At 33.2% G+C, this 10,040-nt stretch overlaps 1 pseudogene; it reads right to left on the bottom strand.

Annotated features, from left to right (window-relative positions):
* Positions 1-9,621: 9,621 nt before the first annotated feature.
* Positions 9,622-9,740, bottom strand: LOC120615173 (uncharacterized; annotated as a pseudogene).
* Between the last annotated feature and the right edge of the window lie 300 nt (positions 9,741-10,040).

Raw genomic sequence — 10,040 nt, 5'->3', positions numbered from 1 at the left:
TATTATCCAGGAATGAGAAGAAAACGGGACCTACACAGGCTCAGGTCTAGTTCTATTGTAATGTGTCTAAGAATCTTCTGGTTAGCTCAGATTACATAAATCATGTTAAGACTGCTCTTATTATTTTGGGAAGAGGGTTAATGTGAATGTTAACAATATTTTAACAACTGTCTAGGATGAATTTAATTTTTTAATTCCTAAATCTATCAGATACAAATGTTGATGAATGTGGTCAAAATTATATAATATTAGATTATACCAATCTAAGTCACAGTCATTTATTAACTTAAAAGCATAGCTATCTAGAATTTTAATATACAATAAGGCATTAGCATTTAGAAAATTTAATTATTTTGATAGATGAGTTGAAGCTTAATGAAATGTGATTAGTACAGAAGAATGCAATCAAGAGTTGGACTGGAAACGAGAGTCCTGGCACTCAATCTAAACATATTTGCATCGTAGCATGACTTATGTCAAGTCTTTCAACCTACCCGTATAACAACAAAACAAAACAAAACAAAACAAATACACAGACAAAACTGAACAAGATGAGCAGGATAATTGTTAAAATAATATATAATTGAGAGTTGCAGGTTAACCTTATCTTTACCTGGCAATAATTTATAATTTTTCACTTCTATTGCTTCCTTTTCTTTGTGACAGGTCTCTATCAAGATGATACTTTGGAAGATCACAACTACATTAAAATTAGCTCCGGAGTGTTATCTTTACTAATTTTTATTAATACTGCAGGGACAACCTGGGAGTAAAACAAAGACGAAGTCCTGTTATTGACCTCACAGGTGGCAGGTAGACACAAAGAGAAAAGGGGAAACTTTGTGATGTATTTCTTAACTTTGCAAACTAATATATTTGTGATAATGCTGTAAAAGAAATTCCGGGGATAAGAATATTGAAAGGATAACACCCTGCCCAAGGAGGATCAATAACACTTTTCTTACTTCTAATGGCTCAGTCACTGAAAAATGGACCACTTACAATTCCAGAAGTCAACATAGCCAAGTTTTACTTTCATGTGCTTCCTGGTGTTGCTAACCTAAAGATAAAATGCCTTACCTAGTGTTTCCTAAACAATTTTTAACTGAAGTGGTTTATAGTGTTTGTCTGTCTTAGCTTTATCCCATGTCCAAACTCTACTCACCCCTCCCAACCCCCCCCCTCCCCCCACTGCTGACACTCCACCCCTCCAGACTCCAGGCCACACAACAGGGTATGCTAGGGGTTGTCTGAATCTACTTCCTCCAAGGGCTTTAGACATTGTTATTCTGCAAGATCTACAGACCCTTCTTATTGGCATCTTCAGTGTATGGAAGGCGGGAGTACAGCCAGCATTGAAAATGATCACTTTCTAGAAATCTAGTGATTATTGACTAAAGATTCTAGGAAAAGACATGGTTATAAGATGTGTTGTTCTATGTTCATGTCAAAAAATTTTTAAAGATAAATGTAACCTGACCAGAAAATAAATTATTGTTTCCATGTTTATTCACACTATGGGTAAGACTTCCATTTCCTGTCATTGTCAACAAAGAATCACAACATTAAGAACCTTTGAAAGAGTCATTGGAAGCCAATATTCATGGATGGCACTATAAAAAAAAATGAAGAATCATGATTCATGATGCAATCAGTGTTAAATAAATTATATTCAAAAACCATAGAGGAAAGACTTTCTATATTTTTCATGACACTGTACTAATAGCATTGCTATTTTTTTCTCTTGATGGAAAATATGAAATCAGCTAGGATGGTGCATTTAATAATAACCATAAAAAATTCCTAGACATTAACAGGAAGAAATGGTCCATGGATAATACAAAAAAAAAAAAATCTCCTTGTGCACTGATTAGACAATAAATTGAATACAGAAAGTTCTCACGTGGAAGTATCTCTTTATACGTTATTCTGAATCTACATAGATACTTCCCTATACCCAACAAGATATATTTTATGTTGCAATCAAACCATTCCTATAGACAAGAGTTTTTTCAAATATATTCCCTGGAATCCTGCACAACTGATAAGAAGTTAAAAGGTAGATTTTTGGAAAAGTACTCCTGGAAAAGACAAGTTTAATTGCTTCAGTGCCTTGATGTAGTTGCCACTGCTCACATCTCAGTCCAATAAAGACTGATTAGAACCAGCTGCTTGCTATTTCTAATCTCCTCTCTTACCCAGGGTTCTATGCATATGGTGGGAAGAAGAAAGTTTGGTAAGCTGAAACTATTATGAGTTTAGTAGTGAAACAACAACTTAGAAAAAAATAGTGTTATTTGTGATATATCTATATGACAATGAAATCAACAGATGACAACCACAGTTCCCAAACTATGCGCAGCAAACTCATGGGGGATCAGCATAATATTTTAACTTTCGTGGAAAAACACAGCAATACTCAACATTTGTCAGACACAGAGTGAACTGAACTACTAACAATATTGACATTTTATTGGGCCACATTCTTTCTGATGACATGATAACTTGCTAAGCTATGTTTCCTGCCATGGCATGATAAAAAGTAGGTACCATATGAAAATCAATGTGAAAGAGGAAATGAGTGTGTGAGTGCTTGATCTGATTTAAGGGCTTGCAGAGCCAAACTGGTGCACACAACCAATTTGTAAGTAATGTGGTTACTTAAGAATAAACTAAAAATATAATTTTGTTCTTTCAGTTTTTGTTGTTAGGACATAAATACTTATTAAGCTGTTTGGTATTAGCTACTAAAGAAATGGAACCATTTGGTATTTTCTTTGGCCTAGGACATGCAATGAAAAAATTACTAACATGCTAAGAGTGTTATGAATACAAATGTTTGCTAACCTCCCAAGCTTTGAGAGAAGAGGAACTATTTTGGACAATTTTTTCATATGATAACTTACATTCTCTTGAGCCATTACTTCTTGGAGATCTGATTATATAAGTAAAAATTTTCAGGTCTCATCTGAATCATACCGATATTTTTTAAATTTTCAGTGTGTATTTAGGCACCTAGACAGTGATTACTATAAGGATAAGGTTTTATTACTTTAACAAAAATAGAAATTTGAAGAATAAAAAAATTTATATAAAAATTGGGTTTAAGACACTGATATGTGCCCCAAATTTGATATTGATATGAAATTTGTACCTTCTTAGTGTCTAAGAACTAAGTCAATATGAAAAAGAAAATCAGTGAAATGTGATGCAGTTGAACTGCTTTCTTAAGATGGACATGTCTTAAGCAGGTTTGTGACAACCCTTACAATATTACAACCTGATTCTGCCAAATTCTCCATTCCCAAGTGGATCATCTGACCTCAGCAAAGTAGACTTGTGGTTTAAGTTTTAGCACCTTGGGGTTTTGTTTTACTCTAATATATGTCACTCTGCTTGTTGCTCAGGGGTAAAAAAATCATTGTTTTAAGGAGGTATACTAACAGCACAACCAAAATGAATAATAATGGATAAAAATGGTAAAGAAGCTCAGTGAGAAAGGTTTTCTCCTGGCTCCATTTTATCCCCTAAAGGATTTTGGCACATTTTAACATGAGGTAATAAAATGAAGCAGCTATTCATTTTTCTAAATACATCAAAAACTAATTTTGTTATAATTAAAACATATTTTTATGATTTTGATTACAAAACATCTCAAATATTTTTAGTTAAAGATAACTTCTTTATGCTGTAGTTTTTAATAGCTATCTGTAAATGTGACATAAAATGAGTGTAAAACCAATGTACATTGCAATTGAGAGCTTATAATTAAGACATGGATAGAAATGGAAACAATGAGAAGTATCTATTTTTACCTATTTTATTATCCAACTCAACAATTTTCTTTTTGGTATGACTTTCTGGTGAATGGGAATGGTCTTCATTTTTAGGCAAAATGACTTTTCAATGAGAATATAAGGGACTCTGTGAGTAAAATTGTCAGGTGAAGGGTGCTTTTCCTGGGGGCGGGCGGGGGCGAATATTCCTGTAGATTTTTCCTTAGAGAAAAAACAGTGTCAGATTGGCATTAGAATGTCCCATCATTACCGTGCACATTAATGAAAGATTAGAAAGATGGATTAAATAGAAACATGAAAAATTGTCTTTGAGTTTCAATGATGTCATAACCATGGTGTTGTCAAAGCATTGCAACATACACAAAATATGGTGTAAAGAGCATTTGAAAATCTTTAGTTCCTAAGTAGTTTCCTTTTCTCTTCCTTCTCCTCCTAATTCTCAAATTCCTTCTTCTGAAAAAGAAATCTAATTAAATGTTAGCTTAATGGACGGATTATGGTTGGAGTCAGACCAGGGTGTAGATCAGATTCTCATGTATATAGTATTGGGGAAGGTATTTAACCTGATGATGATTTGAACAGAACAAATATGAATACAAAATTATTCTCTGATGTTTAATAGATTAGTTCAGATAATCTACACAGATTTTTCAATATAATTTGTTTCTTCTCTCTCTCTTGCACTTATTTCCTAGCTCTGTCTGCCTGTTCAAGTTCTGTAACATGTCTAAGCCTCAATGTCTTCAAATATTATACTCTGAGTAATAATAATACCTATTTTTAAGATTGTTTTGACAAATAGTTATAGCCCGATACAATACAAAGTAAAGGGCCTCCATGGGGAAAGCATTTTATGTTAAATATTATTATTATTATCATTACTCCTTCTGTTATTATCAGGAGTAATACACCTTTCTTCTTGTATATGTATGCCTCACTCACAGTATATGGTATACAGTGAAACTTCTTTCAGTTTTTGGCAAAATAAATTCATTGTAAAATTAATTACTTAGTGAAGTAAGGATTAAACTTGGAATCATTTAAGTGTCTAAAAATTTCAAAAGAACCTTTATGAGATAATTTACACTTTAATGAAAAGTCTGGGATTCAGATGTATTTTCTTTAATGAGCTAGTGCCCTATATGAAAGTGGCAGATCCCAGTGAGATCTATGTGTCTATGTGTCTGCAAGGCAGGCAGAATAATTTAGGAATGGTTCTCTACCCACAGGGAGATTTCATATACTCTTCACTTTCCTCTAGTCTGATATACGGGCAGTTCCTTCTAATATCCTTATTCTTGGCTCACTCGAATGATTGCTTTGGCAAAAATAAGCCATAACTCAGTGTTGCCAGACAGGCCATGCTCTCCATGCTCTCGGAAGAGGGCCTGAGCCTGTTTATGACACATGTCATGTCTGAGGTGAGTTCGAGATTTCCTTGGAATTTCACAAAAGAGGCAAAGTCCATAGTAGTATTTAGCAATTGTTTGAAGTGGGGAAAAAATAAAGTACACTTGCCTTTCATAATGTCAGATGACAGCACATAATGCAGTGTCTGAAAATAAAGTCCACTGAATTAAAAAAAAAAAATGGAAGAATTTAGTATAAAAATGATGTTCTAATTCAAGAAGAATACATCCAAAACTTGAGGTTTCATATCTGAAAAGAGATCAGCCCTAAACTTTGGACTCTTCAACTTTGTTTATTTATTTATTTTGTAATTTTAAAATGTTAACACAATGACTCTTATGCTGACTAATGAATAATAGCTGGTACCTTGCCTGGATTTTGTCCAGGCTTCTTATGAACAGTAAAATTGGAAAACACAGTATAAACTTTTTCATGGTATTTGGACAGCATTTTGTCAGACACATCATTGAAATAACTGTCTACATTTCAAAATCAATTTCATTCAATTGAAGTTATAAAGTTTTTTATTAATATTTTTCCTGAAAATTTAAGACTTAAGAGCATTTCTGCAACCCATTTCTCTGAACAAGAATTTGAAATAAAGCAATTGTGATGCCTCTGGGCACTGGGGGGATACTCATGATCTCAGCCTCTCAAACCTCATAAGCTCTAAGAAATAAGATGAGCAGCAGTTAAAGATAAATGTGTAAAACAGAATTTTGTATCTGACATCCATAAAAGCATGTCAAAATACACTGTTAACATACTTGCTTCAAAATTTTGAAATCTAACTGAAATCACAAAAAGTTTGTTTTAAAATTATTTTCCTGTGGTAGATTTCTTATGTGGATGGAAATCATGCAATTGTGTTTTTTGAGGAGTCTAGAGATGTCAATGTGATAATATATAATGGTTTAAAATAGAATATTAAATGTGAGTTTCTTAAAGACAAATCATCTATTACTCATATATGCATACACAGCACATATCAAAATCCCTGGTCAATAACAAATACACAAAGTATGTTTATTGAATTTAACTAAATTGAGTCATACCCCTTCACTATAGAGTAAAAAGAATACTAGATTTGAAATGGAGGACAGTGACTTTTAAACTAACATGTACAAGAATACCTTGAAGAGCTTGTTAAAATAGTTTCCCTTCTCTCTCTCTCTCTCTCTCTCCTCCCCTTTCATTCCTCTCTCTCTCTCCACTCCACTCTACACTGATACATATATATATTTTCACTAGGACTAAATAAAGCAAAAGAAAATTTCAAAAATAAAATGGAAAGGAAGGTAAAAAAAAAAAAGTGGTAAAGAAAACACTAGGTATTGAGAAAAAAACTAGGTCCTGTCTCATAAGCAGCCAAACAAACAAACAAAAAATTCACATATCTATTTTATTTAAACTAGAATATAAGACATTGGCAAAGGTGAAGAAGAAGAAACTTCTGTAAAGACCCTATGTAACAAGTCAGGGGCCTTTTTCTTTCTGGACATTTCACTCTAATTCAAAATAGTATTATAAAATAACTGTATTCTTATAGGTGAGGCGATAGCTCCTATTATAATATTTTCTTAGAAATCTTCCCTTTCAATTCTCATGTAGAGCCAACCTCAGAGAATAATCTGAGGAAGAGAAAGGAAGACAGAGTGTTATTAAGGTAGCAGAGGCTCACAACACAACACTCACTCTCCCAGTACCTTCCAGGACACAGACATGATGTGTGTGTTTATACCTAGATTACACTTGGTCATGGGCTAAGATTATTTTGCAAAAACCAAAGTTTCCATGCTTTGTTTGGTTTGCAAGTTATGTAAGTTGACTACTTAGAACACATGTTAAATTTATTTTGCAGACTTTGAAATATAGTGTGCCCTACAGGGATTTAAGCTGTATTCTGATGATTGTCTGGTTTTACAAATCCTCATAAATCCTGAGCTCACCAAATATAACATACCATGCCAGCCTGCTGTCGGCTGCTCCAAACTGGTTCTGAGATGTAGTTAGCAGTTAAAGTTACTTTATGTGAGTGAGTAAAAGTTAAGTGTAAGTAAAAGTTGGCTTTTGGTTAAGTGTTTCATGTGACATAATTATTAGTTTCAAACTCATCAAGCAAATATCTCATCCATATGCATGCATATTTTTATGTTATATTTAGCTACATTTAATTAGCTGAAAATGTTTTATGGCACATTTTATAGCCAGTAATTTCTTTCTCTTTATTAAAAATTCTCAGTTGTGAAAAAAATTAACATTCTCTAAATAATGGCTAAATCTACAGATCCTAGTTAACTGTATCATGGGTGTTTATTTTAGCTGCCTTATTTTCTCTAATAGCTGATGTGACCTCAGTATCATTCTTTCCCAGTAAAGCCAATACAGTTCTGCCAACGACAGATCCCAGACTTTACAGGGAAGTGAAATTAATAGAAAAGCATGTTACTGCACAGATAGGCATTTTTGGGGTGAATTTTTTGCTCAATTCATTGGAGGCAAATGATGTCTTTCAAATTAAATTGATATTTAATTAATCATTGAAAAAAATTTGTAGTTAAAGTCAAAACATTGAACATTAGCAAATTGTAACATCTATTTTTATCCCATTAATAATAAAAGAAGTGGTTTGCAAAAATGACCATTTCAAGAAAGATCAGAGAGTGTGTGAGCAATCTGGGATATGTGAGAAGAATGGGCAGAGAAGGTAAGCCAGATTATGACCTCCAGCCTATGGCAATGTAAAGATTTTTCCCAATTCTGAATGAGGAAAGGTTAGATGAAACTTGTTAGCAGAAAAACAGCATACTGTATTTATTATTGTATATATCATTACCTCAACTATATAATAAACTACATATTTCTTTGTTTTTTAGGATTTTTAAAAATCTTTACCAAATCCTGGTAACTACATAAAACAGTTGGACCAGTGGGGCCAAAGCATACATTTGAGATTCAAGATTTTATTGTGCGAATTAGGAAGATGAGAAAGGCAACATCCTTTCAGGTGGACTTAGCCCAGTTGTGTGTCCGTATTAATAAGAGTTGAAGAAGCACTAGACTAAGAATTAGGCAGTTTGTCTTCTTCAACCCTTAGTGTTGCATCTGCCCAGCTTTGGGTAATCTAGACTGGGCATGTAGGCTAGGCAGATAAATTGTCTTCTATTTATAAAACTGACATTTTCCTTGCTTTAAGAGGTAGACTTAGTCAAATTAAACAATTCACAAGGCCTTAGTTTCCTAATATAAGTATAATAGTTGTACCTAATTAATAGAGTTGAGGAAGGATTGATTAAATTGATACATGTAAAGTGCCATGAATAGTTCTCAACATATATGCACAAGAATCATAACAAGGGTGGTCAAGAGCATAACTCTACTAGAGCTTGACTGTGTGGGTTCAAATCAAGACCCCCCCACATACTAATGGTGTGATCTGACTTCTCCAAGCCTCAGTTTTCTTATGCATATAAAGGATATAGAAATAATAGCTACCTCATCAAGACATTTTGGGGGATTAATTGAGAATGTGAATGTAAAACACTTAAAATAGCTCTGTAAAATATAGCTATGTTTATTTAACTATCATTATGAAATAATTATAAAATTATGTATCTTTACTCCCTATATAAAGTAGTTTTTATTTTATTTAAATAGTGTATTTTAAAACTTTTCTTATCATATTTACTTATGAGTAAAATTGTTAAAAAGGAGAATCTAGGTTCTTGAGTTAGTGCTCAAAAGAAACTGAAGTGTTCAGAAAAGTTTAATGTATAAAGAAAAGCATCTGCAAGGTATATAATTATTACTGTCATGATATAATAATGTTACACATTCTGTAAAAATAAAACCTTCTAGAAAGAATCTTCAGTGAAGTGATATAATATTGGAAGTATATCCTGATTAGTAAAAAAAGAAAAATAATTCTATTTCCTATGTAAACATACAAAATATGTAAAAATTAAGGTGATACGTTGCTCATTATGAGAATTTTTGTTTTATATTATTTACAATCATGTAATTTTTGAAATACATAATTTCTCTAAAGGAAGGTGGTTTCAATCATGTGATTTTGGTGATTCTAGACACTGTGAACAAAAATTGACTAATCATTTGTAATTATTTAACATGAAATATTCCATTAGATGTGTCCGCAAGATGCAGAGCTTAGGAAGCAATCACCTATTTCTCTAATTTCTCAATCTCTTTTTGTGCTTTAGAAGTCTCTTTGGGAAACAAATTAAGTTTGGGCTCCTAAGAATTCTTCATTTATTCTCCTTCAATTGTTTTCTTCCTTTCCTTTGCTGCTGTCACCAACCCATACCTAACAATAGTTACTTTCCATTAATGTCCTTAATACAGTATCTCTTACGAATGCATTTTTTTCTTTCTTTTAATTATTTATTATTATTTATGCCTATAGCACCTGGTCTTCCTAAGTGGTCTCCCATCCAAGTACTAACCAGGCCTGCCCCTTCTTAGCTTCCGAGATCAGTCGGGATCGGGCTTGTTCAGGGTGGCATGGCCGTAGACCATGGACTGTGGCTCCACTGGGGTGTGAACTTAGGACTTCTGCATGTAAAGTAGATGTGCTAACCACTACGCTATGGAACCATGCCTCTCTCTCTCTTTTCTTTTTTTCTTTTTTTTTTCGGCAGAAAAGAAAAGCTTTATCAGAAGGGATAGTAAACTTCCAGACGTGGAAGCAGGCCTGAGCAAGAGAATTGTGGCTCAAAGACCTATGAGTGCATTCTTAAGATCCACTAGTTTCTGACAGCCTGCTTCATAATTAGCTTCATGCACATTTTATATATTTTGTGCTGGTCTTTCCAG

The sequence above is a fragment of the Pteropus medius genome, unplaced genomic scaffold (assembly GCF_902729225.1).
Source record: "Pteropus medius unplaced genomic scaffold, Ma_sr-lr_union100, whole genome shotgun sequence".
In the NCBI taxonomy this organism is placed as follows: domain Eukaryota; kingdom Metazoa; phylum Chordata; class Mammalia; order Chiroptera; family Pteropodidae; genus Pteropus; species Pteropus medius.
Note: the sequence above shows the minus strand (reverse complement) of the source record. Positions and strands in the feature narration are given on the sequence as shown.